The sequence below is a fragment of the Erythrolamprus reginae genome, chromosome 1 (assembly GCF_031021105.1).
Source record: "Erythrolamprus reginae isolate rEryReg1 chromosome 1, rEryReg1.hap1, whole genome shotgun sequence".
NCBI classification, from domain to species: domain Eukaryota; kingdom Metazoa; phylum Chordata; class Lepidosauria; order Squamata; family Dipsadidae; genus Erythrolamprus; species Erythrolamprus reginae.
Window position 1 is genome coordinate 386,857,085 of NC_091950.1, and position 21,848 is coordinate 386,878,932.

Consider the following 21,848-nt stretch of genomic DNA (forward strand, 5'->3'; position numbering starts at 1 on the left):
CCCCCACTCTCCTGGCCTTTCGTAAACTTTTGAAAACTCACCTATCTCGCCAGGCATGGGGAAATTAGCATACCACTTAGCTATTGAGGTTTATGCATGATTTGTTTGGTTTGTATGACTGTTTTTTATAAGGGTTTTAAAACTGTTTTTAAATATTGGATATTCATTGTATTGTTTTCCTTTTTGTGAGCTGCTCCGAGTCCTCGGGGAGGAGCGGCATACAAATCTAATAAATAATAATAATAATCATAATCATCATCATCACCATCATCAAGTGGGGAGAGGCAGGAGGCTTATGTATATATAACAACAACAGCTGGTAATATAAAAATTCTGTGATGAAAACTTGGAGACCTTACTTATAAAATTTATGCAATGTTTGCAGATTTAATGTGTGTTTGAAGTAATAATAGATATGGAAACTTATGCAATACTTAGCTGTCTTTTATTCTCCTCAAGAGTTTACTTCATTTATACTAATTACACTATATATTCATCCACAAGCCTGTGTAAACAAGGCATTAAGAACTCTAGCTGATCAGTTTATGGAAGCTGAAGCCAAATACCCCAATTCACTGGCCATTACTTTCTAATCTAATCTAATCTAATCTAATCTAACCTAACCTAACCTAATCCAATCCAATCCAATCCAATCTAATCTAATCTAATCTAATCTAATTATGTAAATAAATAAATTTTGGGAGATTTAAATAAGGCAAACTTAAGGAAAGATCCACCAAAATACTTTCAGCATGTCAATTGTCCCACTAGAGGCTAGAATACTTTAGACTATTGCTGCACAACACTAAAAGGTGCTTATTGGTCTTTACCACAAGCAACTGTGGGGCACTGATCATTGCATGATTCACCTTGTGCCTGCTTGCAGGCAAAGACTTAAAACCACAAAACCAATAATTAAATCAGTGAAGACTTGGACTGAGAAGGCAAAGTTTGCTACAGGCTTGCTTTGACTGCACTCATTGGAATATTTTTGAAGATACCTCTGCAGACCTGGATGAATTTACAGACATTGTAGCATCGTAAGTCAGCTTCTATGTCAGTGTTTTTCAACCAGGGTTCTGTGGGACCCAAGGGTTCCGCAAGAGCCGGCCAGGGATTCCGTGACTTAATGACGCAGCAGTAGCAACCCTCGCCGTCCCCTCCACCTCAGGTCTGCACTTTCATCGCCCCCACCAGTTAATTTCTCCACAGTCCCTCCTCTGCCTCCTTTTCCTCCTCTTCCTCCTTTGCCAGGATCTCCTTCAGCAGCTGACAGTTAATGGAAGCCCCCCTGGGGGTCTCTCTTTCTTTGTTCTGGCTGGAGAGGAGAGAAGGTGCTGCTCCTCCACCTCAGCTGCCAGACGGCTTCCGTTAAGCATCAGCTGATGAGGGAGACCCCAGTGAAGGAGAAGGAGGAGATGCTTCTCCAGTACCCTTCACCGCCTGCTGCCACTCTGGTTAGTCCCGCAGCCGCCTCTCGTCATCTTCCCCTCCGGTCAACATGGTGTCTATACCAAACAGAGAAAAGGGGACACAGCAGGGGAAAGACGGACCCAACGCTTGCATTCCCACCACCACCACCACTCCACTTTTGGCTTTACCTCCTCCCAGAATGCTTATTCGTGGACCACATCAAAGTCGCGGCCCCACCCACTCATTATGGACACCAGCAACTGAATGCCACCCCCCGTACACTGCATCAAAGGGTTCCCCTGAAGAAAAATGGTTGAAAAACACTATTCTATGTGTACCAACCAGGAACTTGAGAATATACAGCAACAACAAACCTTGGTTCACAGCTAAACATAAACAGCTACATCGTTCCAAAAAGGAAGCCTATATAAAAAGTGATAAAATGCTGTATAATCAGGCCAGAATTGTACTAACTGGGGAGATCAGAGCAGCAAAAAGAAGCTATTCTAAAAAGCTAAAGAATCAGTACTCAACAAATCAACCAGCAAACATGTGGAGAACTCTTAAAAATATCACTGGTTATGGCAAACCACCTTCTCAGGCTGAATGAAATAATGAACTGGCAGATGACCTGAACGTGTTTTACTGCAGGTTTGAAAGGAAACTAGAGCCATCTATCTCCAAAACTCCCATCTCCCAGTACCTTGGTTGTTAGAAAGGCAAATTCACCACAGAATTAGTTGAAATTCTCACAGTTCCTTTCACGTGTATTCTACCAGGTTTGGGTTCCTCCCAGTTTGGGACAGTTCTAAAGACCATCCCAATGATTTCATGGAACCAGATCAGTCAGTGCCAATTCATGGGCACCGCCATCTTTATTTTGATTTTTTTTTTTCTGAGCATATGCCAAAGCTGAGTTTCTGGCTGTGCATGGCCACCATTTTTTTCAGCTTTTTATTTTTTTATTTTTTTATTTTTTTATTTTTTTATTTTATTTCATTTCATTTCATTATTTCATTTCATTTCATTTCATTTCATTTCATTTTATTTTATTTTATTTTATTTTATTTTATTTTATTTTATTTTATTTTATTTTATTTTATTTTATTTTATTTTATTTTATTTTATTTTATTTTATTTTATTTTATTTTATTTTATTTTATTTTATTTTATTTTATTTTATTTTATTTTATTTTATTTTATTTTATTTTTATTTTGAGCTTGTGCAGAAGCCGAGTTTCCAGCCATCTTGAGGAAGCAAGGCAGCAGCCAGGTAAGTTAGAACCCATCCCTATATAGGTCCCCTAAACCTTCCACACACACACAGAAAGTGGCTGAAAAATGCTTTGACTTTCTCCTATTTTGCATGCATTATTTTCCTTGTCTCCTTCCAATTTCTATTTAGTTTTCCCTCCCACTCTGAAAGCAAAAGGAAGGGAGGGGGGAAGAGAAGGATCCGGGTGTGGGAAGGGAAGGAGAGGACAAGGAGGCCTTAATGGCTCTGATAAGGCTTGGAACAGGGGTCTCCAACCATGGCAACTTTAAGGCTGGCGGACTTCAACTCCCAGAATTCCACAGCTTTGCCATGCTTTATACTTGCCATGGCTGGAGACCTCTGGTTTGGAGAATCCAGAGCTTTCCTTTCTCCTTCTCTTTTCTGGTGTTTTTATTTCTAAAGGCTCTCTCCCCCTATCTCTCCACTCTCTTTACCTAACAGCAGAGCTAAGCTGTCTGCATGCAATCTATTAAGAGTAAATCCCACTGCAAGAGAGTAGCTTTACTGCCAAGTAAACTTTTTTAAAGTTAGTCCCAGTGAAGGGCTACCAATATTTTTACTACCACGCTGTGAGCGTGACTTATACAGGACGCCCTGCATTTTCTTTCAATGTCTTTCAGTGCAAATTGGGTGCTCTGGGGTGTAGCTCCATTTTCGCTACCCCACTGCATCCCCCTCCCCAATCCAGGCAGTAGCCCACCCCTGTTTAGTCCCCTACTTCCCTTCCCTTAGACTTTAGGTAGTTGAGAGATAGGGTATTGAATTTATTAGTATCACAAACCCAGAAAGAGGAAGAAAGAGAAAGTGCATGTGTGTGTGTTCTCTCTCTCTCTCTCTGTGAAAGAAAGAGAGACAGGAGAGAGAGAGAAAGAAAGAGAAAGAAAGAGAAAGAAAGAAAGAAAGAAGAAAGAAGAAAGAAAGAAAGAAGAAAGAAAAAAGAAAGAAAGAAAGAATAAAGGAAGAGGAAGATAGAGAAAGGAAGGAAGGAAGGAAGGAGGGAGGGAGGGAGGGAAGATAGATGAGAAAGAGAGAAAGAAAGTAAAAGGAGGGGAGAGAGAAATAGAGAGGTTGCTTCTCTTTTTTTTCAGTTTCCATCCATTGCTTCTTGTTTTGTCTTCTGGTGCTTTGGAAAATAAATGGACCCCCCTTCCTTCTGGCAGTCCCCTAAAGCTTGTTGCCTATCACACTCTTGGGCAAAGCATGTGAGCCATTTCCTCCTTTCAGTGGTCCATGAAACTACAACTATAGTATGTACATAATAATTTTTTTTTAAGGTGAAGAACATTTTTACAGAACTGTAGATTTGTTGAGGCTGGGAGTGACAAGGAAGGCCTGGGCTTGGGAGGGGAGGGGCTACATAAAGAACCCCTTGACAGGAGTGACATTGAGTTGACCATTCCCATCCAGTCACATGACTATCAAAAGACTATTAGCTTCTGAGGAAGCCAGCTCTGAGTTCAGTAGTTTATCAGTGATTAAATTCTGACACCTACATCATACAATGTATGTATACATATGGCTGATGTTTCTTTATAAAATGTAAAGTTCTTCTTGTGTGGCCACAACCTGGTCGTCTTCTTATTGGTAAAGGACAAGAGAGAGAAAATGGTCTTTTTGGATCCCCTGTTTCACACCAAGCTTGTTTAGAATGAAGTATAAAAAGAACTGGAGAGCTTCTTATTGGGAAAGCTTATGGAAATCAGCTCCTTGACCGCAGGATGGCTTTTCCATTAGAAACTCCACATACTGTATACACTGTATGCATTCATTGCAACTTGTGGTGCCACAACTGGAATGTAACTTAAGGCCCTAACTTACACTCAAGTTAAAGTGCAACACACCAAACACTGACCAACAGAAATCTATCAGCATAAAATCTGCTGGCATGCAATTGGCATTCCTGCGTTCTGGGGGGGAAATCAAGATGATACCCATTATCTAAAACCAACTTCTTTTTTACATTACAGTCCTTGATGGTCATGTCTAAAGACTAAAGATGAAAAGAGGGAAGGATCCATCCTAATTTGGGCAATAGGTGCTGGGCTTATCCCACACGTCTCAGTGACATAACATCTGTGAAACTGGTCAAGATAACACCCACAGCAATACTAGATCTTGTTGCCTACTGAATGGGGAAACCATCAGACTAGCTAAGGAAAGGTTTAAGCTTCTTCAGGACTAAATCAGAGATGAAATGAACGCATTCTCATGAACTCATAAACATATGAAAATGTATGTGTGCAATAGCTAATCATTTCATAATAATAGCAATGTTGTAAGCTGCTCCGAGTCTCCGGAGAGGGGCGGCATACAAATCAAATTAATAATAATAATAATAATAATAATAATAATAATAATAATAATAATTTTAAAAGGTCTCTCAGAATTCCAACCCCAGTAAATAAATTCAGATCACCATTTGCAGCAGGCGCTTTCAGAAGGCGATACAAAATTCAAATATTTGATCCAAATTTATTAAATTGTTTCACTGCTTGATGTTATATAACCGTTTGCAACATCTTCCATTAATATCACAATTGCTGAATATTTCACACTAGAGAGGCAAGTTTCTTGTTAGGGAGCATGGCAATAGCCTCCCAGGTCTTCACTGGAGATTGTCCTTGATGGATTCACTGCAGAAAAAAATAGAAAATTTTATTACTGATGTGACTTTGTCTTGTCCAAAACAATGGACAAGTGGGGGGAATGCAGAGTTTAAAATCTGATGATGAATCTAGTTAGTTAATTCTTATTGTTTCTATTGCTCAGTTCCTCCATGTTTATAGCATGGACCACAGCTATGCCACTTCTCTTCAGTTAACAAGTCACTCCCAGCATATTCTAAACTACACCTCATTCACTGCCAATTTGTTTTCACAGATCAAAAGCACTTTCACCTGAATGAAGGTGAAATGTGAGCTGGAAAAAAAATAACCTCACTAATACACTAATTTAGTCACTTTGAATGAAATAAGATTTGTTTGGCAGGATCTGTTTTTAATGAATTCTTATTGGATTCTGACTATAGTTTTATTTCCTTTTAAGAGTTCACAAATTTAAGATAACCTTGTCATTTTCTTCTGTGGGCACACATTAAAAATGAAATTCTGTTGCCTATTCTCAAAAATATACAAATACACAATACACCTATAGGTATGCTATATACATACAAATGTACATACCTACACCCTAAGATATAAATACATATAAATATTAATCACTGCCCATCTTGAATGCATAGTAGAAAAAGGAATCCTAAGATTTCACAAGGTTGATACTGTATGGAAAAAAACTGGCTGAATCTGAATGTTCTGAGTTGGATACCATGAAGTCTCATCCCAGAAGGTAACAAGGAAAACAAGTCATGAAGGTGTAGCATCACAGACAATCCTGCGGACCTTGCTCAAGCAACGCTTATATGCTATGTCCTGGGAGTAAACTACCAACTATCTTTTATGCCATCCTCACCACTCTTTGCACTGCCTTCCTGTCTGAAGCAGTAATCCTTCCAAACCACACTGTTATGCAATATGACAGGATGTTCTCGATCATCCCAGAATATATTTGTTATTTATTCATGCTTGAATTCTTTATTCTGATCCGATTTTCCCAAGATTGGAGCAATGAAGGCAGCTATATGATCCTGATGATTTGTTCAGAAGAAATTTGTGGCTACTGAGTTTACTACTTGATAAACATAGAGAAAATTACTTAATTCTTAATTTCTTTCTTCATGTGGTATACCACCCATTGATACAGTCTGGTTTTTGAGGATCATCAGTAAGTTTAAAGCTGTTGCAGCACTGTTTCCTGATAGCTAATAGAATGTAATTTGAAGAATAAATAAGCAAAAATTAAGGGAATGGGGAATGATTTTATGTGATCAGCTCACCTAGAAGCATAAAAATAGATTTATGCAGAGTTCCTGCACTGAAATAATTGACTTGATAAATATGGGATAACTATAATTCTCACTTCCAATGTGTGCTTTAATACTAAGACAGTCCAAAATGGCTATTCCAAAATAGGGAAAGATTAATGAATAAAAAGACTTTATTCTACTGCTTTCTGCCTCATTTCACTTGCAACCATATTTGGATCATCTGAAAAAGTTTTCATGGTCCAGGTAATGACATACTAAATCAAAAAATTGACATGTTTTTTAAAAATCCTTTCTCTTACACTGAGGATGGGGCTTCTCAACTGAGTTTACCAGATCTGAACTGTAATGATCCAGATGATGAATTAGTGGTAGAAAATTGAGAAAACTCTTACTCTCTTGCAAACATCTAATGCTTATGTAGAGTTTTGTAGCAGAGAGATGCTATGCCCATATATTTCTTATCATATAACTAAGAGTTTTGTAGCAGAGAGATGCTATGCCCATATATTTCTCATTACATAACTAAGAAAGTAATGGATCTCACCGGTTCACGCTTGCAGCAGATAGCATTAATGCCACAGTTGTAGGGGAGACTTCCGTACTCGCACGGTTTGTAAAGACCAATCTGACAGAAACCACCATCAGTTTTACAGTTTTTTATTTCCCCTGTATTTATGAAAAAAACATTTGAGTGAGCAGTTGTCATCCAAACAGAATGATATATTTCCCCTTCAATAAATCAATGAAAGTTGAGAAGAAAGTTTATTTTATTGACTTCATTTAGTCAGCATACTTCATAGCTGTTTAGCTCTTGCAAATGACACTATTGTCAACATTGCAACAAGAAAATCAGTTGAGCTTGAGTTTTCTGCAAAAAACACACACACAAACAAACAAACCCACAAACAAACCTTGAGAAACTTATGGATAATCTCATATTTCCTGTTGGGAATGTGTAAAATTGGGGTGAGCAGTAGAAAGGAAGCCTACATCAATTGCAGCGGTAGGAAAATCTAACTAACAAGTCGCCATTTTTTAAGATGCTAAAAATGGAGGGGATCCCCAAGCAGAAACTACACTAACTGGTCAGCCCTCATGTTATGGACTTAACGATATTGATCAAGGGCAACATGAAAGAGACCCGGAAGGAAAGCGAAACTGAGTGAAAGAAGGATCAAGGAAAATGTATCAATACATTCCTGCGAAGAACCAGGCAATTCGCTATAGACACAGACAGCACTGTGAACCCACAAAAAGAAAATCAGCAGCTCTAGAGCATTAGTGTTAGTGTCATCCTTTCAGTGAAGGGCTAGCAAAATTTTTACGATCACACCTTGGGCGTGGCTTATGCAGGACACCCTGCATTTTCTTTCAACATCTTTCAGTGCAAATTGGGTGCTCTGGGGTGGAGCTCCATTTTTGCTAACCCACTGCGTTCCCCCCCCCCATCCGGGCAGCAGCCCACCCCTGCATCCTTCCCAACTTTCCTACTACCTTCTTTTATTGGCATTGCTATTATGATGATTATTACTCTGTTGTTTTGCATGTACACTGACAGCTTCTGTACAGGAGACAAATTCCTTTGTCATATTTGGCCAAAGAAACGATTATGTCCTGCCCTGCCCTGCCCTGCCCTATTCTATTCTATTCTATTCTATTCTATTCTATTCCATTCCAATCCATTCCATTCCATTCCAATCCATTCCATTCCATTCCATTCCAATTCATTCCATTCTATTGTGGTATGTGGAGGTGGAGACTTGACAGTATGGACAACTCCCATAAAAATGGGACAAGGCTTTTGGTCACTTGATTGTGTTTACCATTTTGACTTTTCCTGGAAGCACTTCTTTCCTACCATCCCCAACTACCCTCTTTAGAAAGAATAATCATATCTTCCTGCAATAAAAAAAAATAAGGTCAATAGAAAGATCAATGAGAGCCACCATGGCATGGTTATCTAAATGCCAAGTTAGAAACCTGGTGATCATAAACTCTAGATCTGCCTTGTGCACAAACCAACTGGATTACTTCAGCTTCAACCACAATAACACAAGAGCACACAACAGATTTAAACTTAATATTAACCGCTCCAAACTTGACTGTAAAAAATATGACTTCAGTAACCGAGTTGTCGAAGCGTGGAACTCATTACCGGACTCCATAGTGTCATCCCCAAACCCCCAACACTTTACCCTTAGATTATCTACGGTTGACCTATCCAGATTCCTAAGAGGTCAGTAAGGGGCGAGTACAAGTGCACTAGAGTGCCTTCCATCCCCTGTCCTATTGCTCTCCTATATCTTCTATACCTTTCTTCTATTTCTATATCTCTTCTTCTATTCTTTCATTGATATGTTCTATTACTATATCTTCTTTTCTATTCTTTCTTAGATATATTTTACTATCAGTATCTCCTCTATAACCTTCATCATGTATTTTACTATGTATATATAGATATATACCCAATAAAACCCTCATTGTGTATTGGACAAAATAAATAAATAAATAAAATTTATCCTGTGCCATTTATTGCTTCTCCACTATAGGAATGACAAAACCACTGAAATGCAGTGAAACTAGACGTATGTTATTCAAGTCATGAATTTCCCTCAAAACTGGGAATAATTTTAAAAAAACTTATTTCTTTCATGCTTTCCCTTTTTCCCATTATGCTTCTATTTCACACACACACACATGTTTACTCAGCCCTTTCTTACCTGAAGCTACATAGAAGAGAAGCAGCAAAGCAAGGGTCAGAAAAAGAAACCTCATGATTGAAGTTGCCTCTGAAATCTTTCCAGCTAGTTCAAAGACGCAGAACTGAAGAAAAGTTAGGAGAACTCTACAAAAAGCCCAGCAGATCTCTCTATTTATAATATGTTGTGTTGTCACAAGACTGTGGAAATGGAAGATAGATCATTGATCATTGATATGGCATCATTGATATGGCAAACATTGCAAACATTTTACTTCCTCTTACTCTCCTTTTGAAATGTCACTTCTTCCTCAACCTTTTTATCAAAATTAATTCTATTCACTGGAGATTTCTTGTAGCATGTGCAAACCTATGTTTTTCATCATTTGAATTTTGATAAAATTCAAATTTGTTGCTTGCAATTTTGCTAAAGAGCCACAAAGTTTGCGGTAATGAAATGCAAAGCAATTAATTCAGTTGACATGTATGGTTATAATTATACAGGAATGGAGCTAATATTAGCATTAAAATTTGTGCAATGTTTGCCGATTTGATAAGTGTGTTTGAAGTAATAACAGATATGGAAACTTATGCAATACTTAGCTGTCTTTTGATTGTTAAATATGAAAACTCATTTATGCAGTCACCTATATTTTTGGGAGAGAACAAATTGTAGAAAACTCCTGGGAAACTATAGATAATGGACTAAGGCAGTGATGGCAAATATATGGCACTTTCTGTTCAATTCCTTAAAACCCTTAGTTGGGTTGGGGGGGCAGGGAAAAGTGGAGATGTGAGGTCCCATAAAACTCAGCTGCTTAGGCTTCTTTTGACTTCCATTCTCTGCTCAAGCTGAGGATTTAGAGTGCGGAGGGAGCAGGTGAGAAGTTTAAAAAAAGGGGGGGCGGGAGAGAGACAGCCAAAAACAGGAAAAGAAAGAGAAGAGGCCTGGAACAGAAGCTTATAGTGAGGAGATTAAAAGGGAGGGGGACCCAGACAAAAAGGCAAAGGGGAAATTCCCCCCCACCACCACCACCACTACCTTCAGAGGCCGATACAATGGGAGCAAAGCTTTGGGTTGCGGTGGCTTTTTTCTGAGAGGGGGGGAGTGGGGTGCATTGAGGTCATTTAGCCTGCTTGGGGGGAAGGTTCAAGACTGCCAATGATGACAGCAAGAAGCTGAGACTCCCAGGTTAGTTGGGTGGCTTGCAAGGGCCCCATCATGAGGGGGAGTGAGCCCTTTTGCAAGGAGGAGGGGGGGAAGTATGAAAGTTCCAGCGGCCAGGAGAACGTTGGCTTTCCCTCCATTCGCTTTCACCCCCTCCATCGGGAGAAAAAAACCCCTCAGTGTTCCATCTGGAGGGCTCCAGCGCTCTATCCGGCCTCCCTGAGTGGGTATGTTTGGGCGCCTATCACTGGAACCGGGAGGTGAGCAGGGAGGGGGAGGTCTAGGAAGGGCGGCCGAGGTAGCCCCCTCATAAGCAGGGATCTCTTCCCTTGGATGTGTCTGCTTGGAAGATCAAAGGCAAAGCTCAGACTTTCCTTTGTGTGCCTATCCTTTATTTATTTATTTATTTATTATTTATTGATTTTATTGATTTTGTCCATTACACACTGACAAGGTGTTAATCTCATCAGACAAACTGCTAAGTATACAGTGATACCTCGTCTTAGGAACTTAATTGGTTCCAAGAGGAGGTTTGTAAGGTGAAAAGTTTGTAAGACAAACACTGTTTCCCATAGGAATCAATGGAAAAGTGATTAATGCGTGCAAGCCCAAAACTCACCCCTTTTGCCAGCCGAAGCGCCTGGTTTTGCGCTGCTGGGATTCCCCTGAGGCTCCCCTCCATGGGAAACCCCACCTCCAGACTTCCGTGTTTTTGTGATGCTGCAGGGGAATCCCAGCAGCACAAAAACGGGTGCTTCACTGGCAAACCCCACCTCCGGACTTCCGTTGCCAGTGAAGTGCCCGTTTTTGTGCTGCTGGGATTCCTCTGCAGCATCGCAAAAACACGGAAGTCCGGAGGTGGTGGAGGTGGTGGAAATATTCTTTCCCCCTAGGCCTCTACAATTTATGCATGGTATATTTGTATGTATGTTTGGTTTTACAGATAAGGTTTTTTTAGTTGTTTTAGTATTGGATTGTTACATGCTGGTTTTATCACTGTTGTTAGCCGCCCCATGTCCATGGACAGGGGCGGCATACAAATAAATAAATAAATAAACAAACAAATAAATAAATAAATAAATAAATAAATAAATAAATAAACCAGAAGTCCGGAGGCGGGGCATCCCAGTGGCAATGGCTTGGGTTTGTAAGGTGAAAATAGCTTGGAAGAAGAGGCAAAAAAATATTAAACCCTGGGCTGCCTGTTATTGTTTTTTTAATTATTATTTTTTGCTCCCTCACTCCCCGGGTAGACACAAATCTTCGGATATTTAGATTATTAGCATCCTTTCTAAATCTTTTTTTAAAAATGTGTTTCCGGGTTTGCGTGTTGTTGTTATTTTCCTCCCTTGAGTGGCTATAATAAGTAAGTAACCAGCGATCCATTGGTAAGGTAACCAGAATGTTAAAATCTGGTCACCTCAGGTTAAGGAAATTGCTAAACTGAAAAGCTGGGAGAACAAAGGAGCAAGGATATATTAATACATTCCTGAGAAGAATTGGTCAAACCATGACAATACTTTCTGTTGTGCTTTCTTCCACCCTCCCATCAACTCAAGGTTGACCTAGCCTTTCATCTTTCCAAGAAATGGGGACCCAAATTGTTGGGGGAAATATAGTGACTCTGCAAAACTGTTTAGAGAGGGTTGTAAAAGTACTGTGAAGTGGCATATAAGTGCTATTGCTACTTAGCTTCGTGTTAAAAAGGACAATACCATTCATCAGTCTTATAAATATTAAGAGCAGGAGAGGCAGCAGCAATTGAGAGGTGAAATTTCTCAAAAACATACCTTTCTGTCATTTCAAATAACCAGCATGCTCATGTTCCTCTCTAGTGCATATAGAAAGATGATTGTTTATAGCTACAAATGGTCACTAGCTAACATGAGTAAGAATGCTCCTTTCCATCCCCATTTTTCCTTTCCTTTCCTTTCTTTTTTTGCCTTTGAGTCAGTTTTAATATTTGGCAATTGCCTAGATAACTCCTTGCTGGATTCTTGACAAGATTTTCAAACTAGTTTGCCAGAACTTGCTTCCTAGGGCTATCTTAATCAATATATCAAACTGAGTCTCTTTCTACTTTCTTCAAAACCTAAACATTGTTTACGGCTGGCATTTTCAAACACTATGTCAAATGAAGATCCTATTCTCTGTTTAATGAGTTGCTGAATTGTTTTGAGGTTGCATTGCTCCAGTTGATGAGTGACAGCAATTTTGGTCAATATTTCAGGACTGCTTTGAAAACACTGGAAAAAGGGGGTGGTTTTTTTTCCTAGTTGTGCCTCAAGATATCAGGAATAAGTTAGCAACTTCTAGGGACCTGTACATGTCAAACTGAAAAGACTAGCTGTAAATACAGCTAGCTGTAAATAAAGCACATATCTTCCTAAAACAAACTAAAAGAAGTTTGAGGATAATTTACATGTTCTCTTTATTCACCAACAGATCAAACAGGACACGATGGGGAAACATCACATGAACTCTGTTTTCATATCCTCAATCCTACTAAATCCAGTTTTGTATCTATCTTCTATGGCAGAAAATATAATTTAAAGGTCTGTCTACCTGTGTGTATCTGTGTCTTTACCTTGATAAATGAAATATAATAAATAAGGATATCTATTGATAACAATCAACAACTTACATTCATATAGTTGTAAGTGAGAGGAGATAGGTGATAGGAATAGTAATAGCAATGCAGCCTTAATGAATACTTTGACAGTGATGAGGGAATTATTTGTTTAGCAGAGTAATGGCATTCAGGAAAAAAACTATTCTTGTTTCTAGTTGTCTTGATGTGCAGTGCTCTATAGCATCGTTTTGAGTGTAGGAGTTGAAATAAAATTTATGCCTAGGGGTCCGTAAATATTATCATGGCCCTCTTTTTGACTCATGCAGGTCTTCAATGGAAGGCAGGTTGTCAGTAATTGTTTTTTCTGCAGTGCTGATTATCCTCTGGAGTCTGTTTCTGTCTTGTTGAGTTGCAGAACCAAACCAGACAGATATAGAGGTGCAGATGACAGACTCAATAATTCCTCTGTAGAACTGTATCAGCAGCTTCTTGTTCAGTTTGAGCTTCCTGAGTTGGCACAGAAAGAACATTCTTTGTTATGCTTTTTTGTTGACATTTTTGATGTTAAGTGACCATTTAAGGTCTTGAGATATGATAGAAACTAGAAATGTGAAAGTCTCTACTGTTGATACTGTGTTGTCTAGTATTGTAAGAAGTGGTAGAATGGAGAGTTTCTCATAAAGCCTATCACTATTTCTATAGTTTTGAGTGTGTTCAGTTCCAGATTGTTCTGGTTGCACCACAAGGCTAGTTGTTCAACCTCTCAGCCGTATGTAGTTTCATTGTTGTCTCGAATAAAACCAATCACTTGTATCATCTGCAAAATTCAGTAGCTTAACAGATGGATCATTTGACATGCAGTCACTGGTATATAGAGAGAAGAGAAGTGGTGAGAGCACACAGCCTTGAGGGGGAGGGCTGTTCTAATTGTACAGGTATCTGATGTGATTTTGCCTAGCTTCACCTGCTGCTTACTGTCTGTTAGGAAGCTTGTGAAGCACTTACAGGTGTGTTCAGGTACCACTAGCTGGGAAGTTGGGAGGAGAGCAAGAAAGAAAAAAGAAGGAAAGAGGGGAGGGAAGAGGAAAGGACAATGAAGTAAGAAGGAAAAAGAAGAAAAGGAAGGAAGGAAGGAAGGAAGGAAGGAAGGAAGGAAGGAAGGAAGGAAGGAAGGAAGGAAGGGATGCTCCCAGCCCCACCCAGGCCACCACAGGTGCCCCTGAATGACTGATGTTCAATTCAATTTATTAGATTTGTATGCCGCCCCTCTCCGAAGACTCGGGCCACATCCCTTCCACCCATGCCCCATGCCCACCCTAGGTCAAACACAACCCTGTTGCATCGCTCAATGAAATTGAGTTTGACACCACTGTTCAGTCATAGGCCTCTCCTCCCATGTGGGGGGACACTGTCTGGCCAGTGGAAATGGCCTGGGAATGGCACGATTGATACATTTTGGCCTGGGAATGGCATGACGGAAAGATTCCCAGAGAAAATAGCCAAAATCTCACTTGCACTCACGAGATTTCCTCTATTTTTGCCATTTCTTTGCTTCTGTGCATGTGTGGAAATACCAGCGAAAATAGCCAAAATCTAGCAAGATTTGGCTTGCTGTGCATACGCAAAAGCCACATCTCACATGGGGTGTGTGTACGCACATATCAAGAGTGCCCACGCCATCCACTGAGGACCATCCAGTTAGCACAGTAAGTGGTTGCCCAATACTGACCCTGTTCTAAAGTGAAAGTGAAACTTTCCACAGATGTGGCATTTATATGCAGGCGGTTGGACTAAAATATTACCAAGGTCCCTTCCAACTCTGATATTGTACATTCTGTAATTTTATTTCTATATAGATGTTTCACTTTACTCTTATGAAGAATTGTGCTTTGATAAATGCATGAATGAATGATCTCGCTGACCTGCTAAAAGTTCAAATTTAATTCCTCTCGCTTTTTCTTTTGAATAGTGATCAATACTTTCTATAAGAAGGTGAAACTCAAAATGCCTTACTATTTATTAAGTATATCCCTGCAACGACAAATACAGACTTTTCTAGCGTGGATTCCTCTAAATGAGGTATGATTTTTACATATTTAAAAGACTACGCTAAATTACATGTTTTAATTGCTAAAGCAACCTTTGTGTTTCAACACACTCCATATTGGAGGTTCAATAATAATTGGAAAAACTATATATTTTTAAAGTGAGAAGCAGAAAAATATTTCTAGCAGTATTGGAATTAATTATTAGTATACCGTCCATATAACTGTCCTGTTTCATCATTAAACTGCTGAGCATGAAGAAGCATTAAATGAAAATTGAAATATTGCATTGCTTCAGATATTCTGGTTCATAATTTTGCAACATTTATGCTGGTGTTTCTTCTAGGCTCTTATCTCGACAACATTTCAGCCGGAAATGGTAACATGTTCCAATCTCAATTTCATTGACGTAACATTGACCAGCTCGGTGACATCTTCCTCCTTTTTGCCAACAGAGTCTGGCAGATAAATTCAGACTGGATCCTTAACAAAAGAAAAATTGTAATCAAAACCATTTGATACCCATGCAAACTGATTCAGAAAATAGGATGGAAATCATTTGTAGCTTAGTGGTCCCAACACTTACTGTGCATACAAGAGATGTTCAATTCAACCCAAGATATCTTCAAGTAAAAGATTGAAAACTAAACAAAAAAAAAAACCTTGCCAGAGGTCTGACAATTGTTGCAACTGGGGAATTAAAGAAGATAGTGATAGACTAGATGGTTGATGATCTGAAGCCATTTCTAGAGCACAAATGCATGCAACCATTCCTTAATTCACTTCCATGCACAATTTCTGCCTATGTTTTCTGGCTTTGAGTTAGAAATGGCGTTTTTTACCCTGCATTGGATCAACCCTTACTTTCCCTTTTTCTCAAAACCAAAAAAGAGTCACCTTATGGGAGATGTAGGTGGACAAAAATTTATTTTTATTTTTTTTTAAAAAAAAATCTCTATTGCATATCCTGGAAGAGGAACAATTCTTTTCTTTTCTTTTATCCACCATCACATTTCACTAGAGGAACAGTGAAAAGATAAAAGTTTTATTTTGTTTTCTACACATTTATTGAGAATTTATTAATGAAATTGAACAAGTTTGGTGATGGACCTGCTGTTTCTTGGTTTACTATCTTTAACTAGGTGAAATAAAATTGATGAGAATTCTGCTATTTTCCACTGCTAGCCCAAGTAATAGGATCAATGGTGAAACTGGTTTCCTTCCTTCCTTCCTTCCTTCCTTCCTTCCTTCCTTCCTTCCTTCCTTCCTTCCTATCTAGGAGGGCTAAGGCAGAGAAAGCTAACAATCAAAAGTCATTACAGACATAGTTCAGAAAAAAGCATGAAGCCATCATAGTGACCAAAAGTAGCAGTTGAAATCCATAATGAGATTTATTAAATTAGGTTTATTTCCAGCTGGTTTATGCATGGGAGATGAGCTATTGCAGAAAATCCCTGAGTATAAAATAATATCAGATTCTGGATCTGTGAAATGGAATGTTTTTCCCCAAATCTAGAATGTGTTGATGATCACTGACATGAGGATTTTAAAATGGAATTATTATTATTATTTATTAGTATATGGGTTTTTTAAATATTTAAATATTTTAAATTTGTCTGATTGCTTATGATTTGTTTTTACATGTTGTGAGCCGCCCCGAGTCTTCGGAGAGGGGCGGCATACAAATCTAAGTAATAAATAAATAAATAAATAAATTTGTATGCCGCCCCTCTCTGTAGACTTAGAAAAAAGTTTGAAGAAAATAAGGTTATCTACGGCTACTTGTTATGATTGCTATATACCATATCTAGAATTAAAGATAGTCCACTTCAGTTCTAGTAATGAATGAAAGATCTTTGAGGAAAACAGAATGCTGTTGTGGTCTGATCCAGCATAGCTCTTCCTAGATCAAGGACTGAAACAAGGAAGAAGCATTGATAAGTACAATCCTTTTGTTCTAGATGAATTCTAGTCCCATCTTAAGGCACAAAGCTAGTCAGGTAATTTTGAATCTATCAGTCTCTCAACCCAAGGGATAGTGGCAGGCCACTTATGAAAATTGGTCAAGTGCAAAGATTTGTCCAGGTTTTCACCAGAAGTCAACATGGACTTAAAGGCTCCAAAACAAAGCTATTAGACTGGAGATACTGACCTTGACATGACACTACAGGCATCTCTTCCCCTTATGATATATATATTAGGCAACTTGTCTTTTTTTTCAAGGGGACAACCCTTGAAAGGTATCCTGTAGAGCAACAACTCTTACACATCTTACCTAAAGAGATAAGGAAGACAGCAAAAAGAGCAACAACTAACAGCTTACAGGAACTCATCATCGATTAACTAGAATAAAGGACAACAACAGAAAATGAATGTCAAATGAAGCTTTTCGGGCTAGTCAGAAAAGGGGGAAATGGGTCAGATAGTACCAATTTGGTTCATAATTTGTTTTATCTGTAATGAGATGGAGAAATAAAGTGTTAGCCAACCATCAGACTAAACCCACAAACTCACCTTAACCACCTTAACCAAGAATAAATATTCTGTTTCTCTATTGGCCAAAGCAAGTCATATGACAACTCTGGAATGCTCCATTGTTGATTTTTTTTTTTTTCTGTTTTAGATCTTCTACTAGAAAGGTCCATATTCTGGCCATGGCTGAGATTAATCTTCAGACCCTAAATGATGTATGTGATTCTAGATTTAATCATTCAAAATATGTATATTGTTTAACCAAGCGAAATACTGCTCACTTTGCTAGTAAATGTAATGTATATGTAACTAGAATTACATATGGAACTGTAAAGTTTTCACTAAATTAAATATTAAAATTCAAATGTGGTAGAATTTGGTTGAACACTGTTGTGATTCAGCCTGAGGCTCCTCAGGGACCGGCTGGAGCTCTGCCGGATCCATGCCCAGAGGAGGAGGACAGTGACCAGGAGGGGGAGGACCAGGCAGACGGAGGAGAGGAACGTCAGGAGGAGGAGGAGGGAGAGCAGCCTGAGACCCCCCGGGGGGGCCCTCTCCCCAGCTAGTAGCCTGGATTCATTGGATGAAGACGCACAGGCTATAATAGACATGCGGCAGAGACGTGCAGCTCAAAGAAGGGGCCAATTAGAAAGATATTTCCATCCCTGAATTGGCAACAGCTGGGTTTGGGTGTGGTTCTCCTCAGCAGGGTTGAAAAGGCAGGCCCGCCCTTACAGTCTTGTGGAGAGTTATCAACTGGGAGTCCTGTGACCTTGCTTCGATTCTTGGCATCTCTGATCTTGGCTTGTGGCCTAGAAGGCTGAAAGACTTGGGGGAGGCGTGGGTTTTATTATCTCCAGTGTTGTTTTTGCCAGCAAGAATCCTGTTTTATTGCCTGGCCTTCGTGAAACCTCTGTGAAGCTTCATCGTGTTCCTGTCTGTAAGAACAGTTTTTGTTACCCGTGTTTGCTTTCCAGTATATAAACTGCCTTTGCTTTTTACCAGTGTGTCTGGCTACTCTTTTTGGTTAGTGTTGGCGTCTGGGGGGGACCCAGACAGAACAAACACAAGTACCTTTTTATAGAGATTTATTTTACTTCCCAAACTAGGCTATCTTTTGCTGAGATTTCCTGATGATTTTTCATCAATATTAATCATATCTAAGCTTACTTAGTTTATTTCTGTTACAAAATTGGCCAAGGTCACTGCCTTCTTCTATATACACTGATAAAAGTGGTTGACCAATAAAATGGATCTTAATATTGTATTTGCTTCACATTTCTATAAGATGGGTCTTTGCACTGACAGAACTTAGCAGACGCTTGTCTTTTTTAAACAGGGGAACTTTTATTCTGGCATTTTCAGCACCACTCCAGCTCAGCTTAAATAGAACAGCGAACAGCCTTCTGAAAGCTCCTTTTTGTAGTCTGACTGCCAGACAGCCAACCAATCACAATGTTTTAACTTCCACTCGAAAGTCCTCTTGTGCTTAGCCAATCAGGCTTCAGCATCAGCCTTCCCGGCTAGTCATAAGTCGAGGACTTTGCATTTCTTCAAAAATTCAGTTGACGTCCACCGCAATAAGATATGCCTTAATACCAGAGCAGCTCTTGACATACTATTGATAATTTGGGACATTGAATTGAATCATGTAAATGTGGTAAATGTAATAGAGGGTGACCTAAATGAACTGCAGCAAATATATTATGTGGAAAAGAAGTGTTTAGCTTAGAAGAAAAACATTAGGGAATAGAATAGAAAGTGTATACTGTGTAAAATTATTCATGGTGTAAATAAAGTTTGGAGGAAGAGTTGCTATGTATGAGTTGCTATTCATAAACATCCAAGAAACCATAGTGATGAAAAATACAGCCTTAATTAAAGAGAAATACATAAAGCACATAAGTGCATTACGTATTTTAGATGTTTTAACAAATAAATAATAATAATAATATTAATAAATAATAAAAATAAATAATAATAATAATAATAATAATAATAATAATAATAATAATAATAATAATAATAATAATTTGATTTGTATGCCACCCCTCTCCGAAGATTTGGAGCGGCTTAATCTTAGTTTGACTATGAATACAGATATGCAAATCTTCAAAAGCATGCTTTGCTTCAAGAAATGTTCATGTTAAGTCCATCACAATACAACACTGCCCCCTTGCTTCTAAGATCTAAGAGAAGCAACCAAGTTATTTCCCTTTGCTCTGCTTTACAGAAAAGGCTTTTGGCTGTTGCAAGTCATAAGAGATTAAAAAGCAACAGCAATCCTAAGCCTCTTTACAGAAGTGAAGAGAATCACTTATGTAATGGTACCAATGAAACAATGCAGATGTCTCCGTGTCATTGCCGGGAACCATGATCCATTCTATGGCCCAGATTATTGGGGGCAATATGCTGATTCTGTAAGCTGCTTAGAGAGGCTGTAAAGCACTATGAAGTGGTATATAAGTCTAAATGCTATTGCTATCTTTAACATTTACAATAGATATACCAGAGATATATGTAACTCAGAATTGAAGTCCTTGGTGCTTTCCAAACTTGGTTGTTTTCTTGTAGATGTTTTAATGCCCAAATAGGTAACATCTTTAGTACAAAAAGTGAGTGGAGTCGACTGTCTGTATATATACAGCAGTTGCCCTGCAAGTGCTGGTAAGGGTATTGTTTTCTCCTTAGTAGTGTCTTAGGGTATTGTTTACAGTTTTGTTGCTTGTCTGGTATTAATCTGGTATCAACCCCTTATCTAGGTTTAAATTACTGGCAATATCTCTTTGGAAAAATCTATAAGGCTGGGAAAGTTAGTAGGAGAAAGAAAAAAAGGATGTGTGGACTCAATTATAGAAACATAGAAGATTGACGGCAGAAAAAGACCTCATTGTCTATCTAGTCTGCCCTTATACTATTTCCTGTACTATAATATCATAAATATCATTATAATTAATTATGATTGTGATGAGTATGCTATTGGAAAAAATAAGGACAGATTAACTGGAGGATAACACCCTATAAGTTGATACTAGCTTGATGGTACTTACCGGTAGTCAATTAATTAAGACCAGCATACTGCTATCATTTAGCACTTCTTTTATTCCCACTGGACCATTTTGATTATCCATTTCTTCACATTTATTATTATCTCCAGCTACCATAAAAATGTATAGTGGGTGTGTTGATATTTAACCTTCAGTGGTTTGCAGTCATGGTCCAAGGCACATGTTAAACATCCTAACACACTGCCCAATTGTTCTGTTACTGATTTTAAATCAACTCCAGAATCCAGAGCAAATCTGGATTAGAAAAGACAAAATTGCTTTTCTGCCAATAACTGAAATGACGTTATTGACATGTGTGCTCTGATTGGCTCCAGTAGCTCTGGACCAAGACTTTATTCAGCCTATAGCAAAAGAGGCCTTCATTATCTTATGTCATAGTAGGAGTTCCAAGCATGAGTTAGCATCACAGCGAGAGAAATACTAAAGAGAGGAAGAGGTAAGACCTGGTGGGTCGCCCAACCTGATAGAAATGTTGAATTACTCTATGCAATTTTAACACTTACACTTTTGCCCACCTCTATTTCAATTCACCCAAATAATTCCAGAAAGCCAAAGTCATTCGAGTAGATCTACTGATATTGAAGAGGATTTCCCAATCTGCTGTTGTGTGGATGCATTTAACTCTAGCCTCCATTCACACGAGACTCTTTGACAATGCCGGTCAGGGACAATGGAAACAGTGGGCAAATTCAAAGAATGTCATGCTGGGGAAGATGATTTAGAAAATAAGTTAAGTAATAAGTCCTAATCAGTTAATGTAAACTATGTTAAATTTGGTTAATACATTCACCTATACATGTTGGCCTGGTAAAATAAATATCAGAAAAATAAATCAGTGTTTCTCTTCCAGAGAATCCAAAATATTTAGGCACTTTTCTGGATCTGATTCTCCCCTTTTTATATATAAAAACAAATTAAGGAACATATTCCTATCATTACATGTGTTTTATTTTCTAATAAAATATCATGTTTCTCTATTTTTAGATCATTATTAATATCTCCCTAATTGTATAAAATATCATGAAAATATCTATAAGCAGTTTATCATTCATATAGTTTAATAGTGAATTAAATCTGATTACCTACCATATTACCAAAACAGGACAACATAAGACACATCTTGGTTTGAATAGTTTGATAAATTGTATTCCTAAAGTGGATGAAATATTGGTTTTTCCCAAAATGAATCATAGAATGAATACCCCTGATGGTGAAAAACACCTGTGGGCAAGAAATATAAGAAATGAATGGTA

At 38.5% G+C, this 21,848-nt stretch overlaps 1 long non-coding RNA gene across 1 annotated transcript; it reads right to left on the reverse strand.

The window, feature by feature from the left end:
* Positions 1–5,141: 5,141 nt before the first annotated feature.
* On the reverse strand, positions 5,142–9,419 carry LOC139161932 (uncharacterized). Its single transcript, XR_011558185.1, has 3 exons — positions 9,293–9,419; positions 7,117–7,238; positions 5,142–5,322 (listed from the first exon to the last, which is right to left on the reverse strand). It is a non-coding gene; the product is annotated as an uncharacterized lncRNA (long non-coding RNA).
* Positions 9,420–21,848: the final 12,429 nt, after the last annotated feature.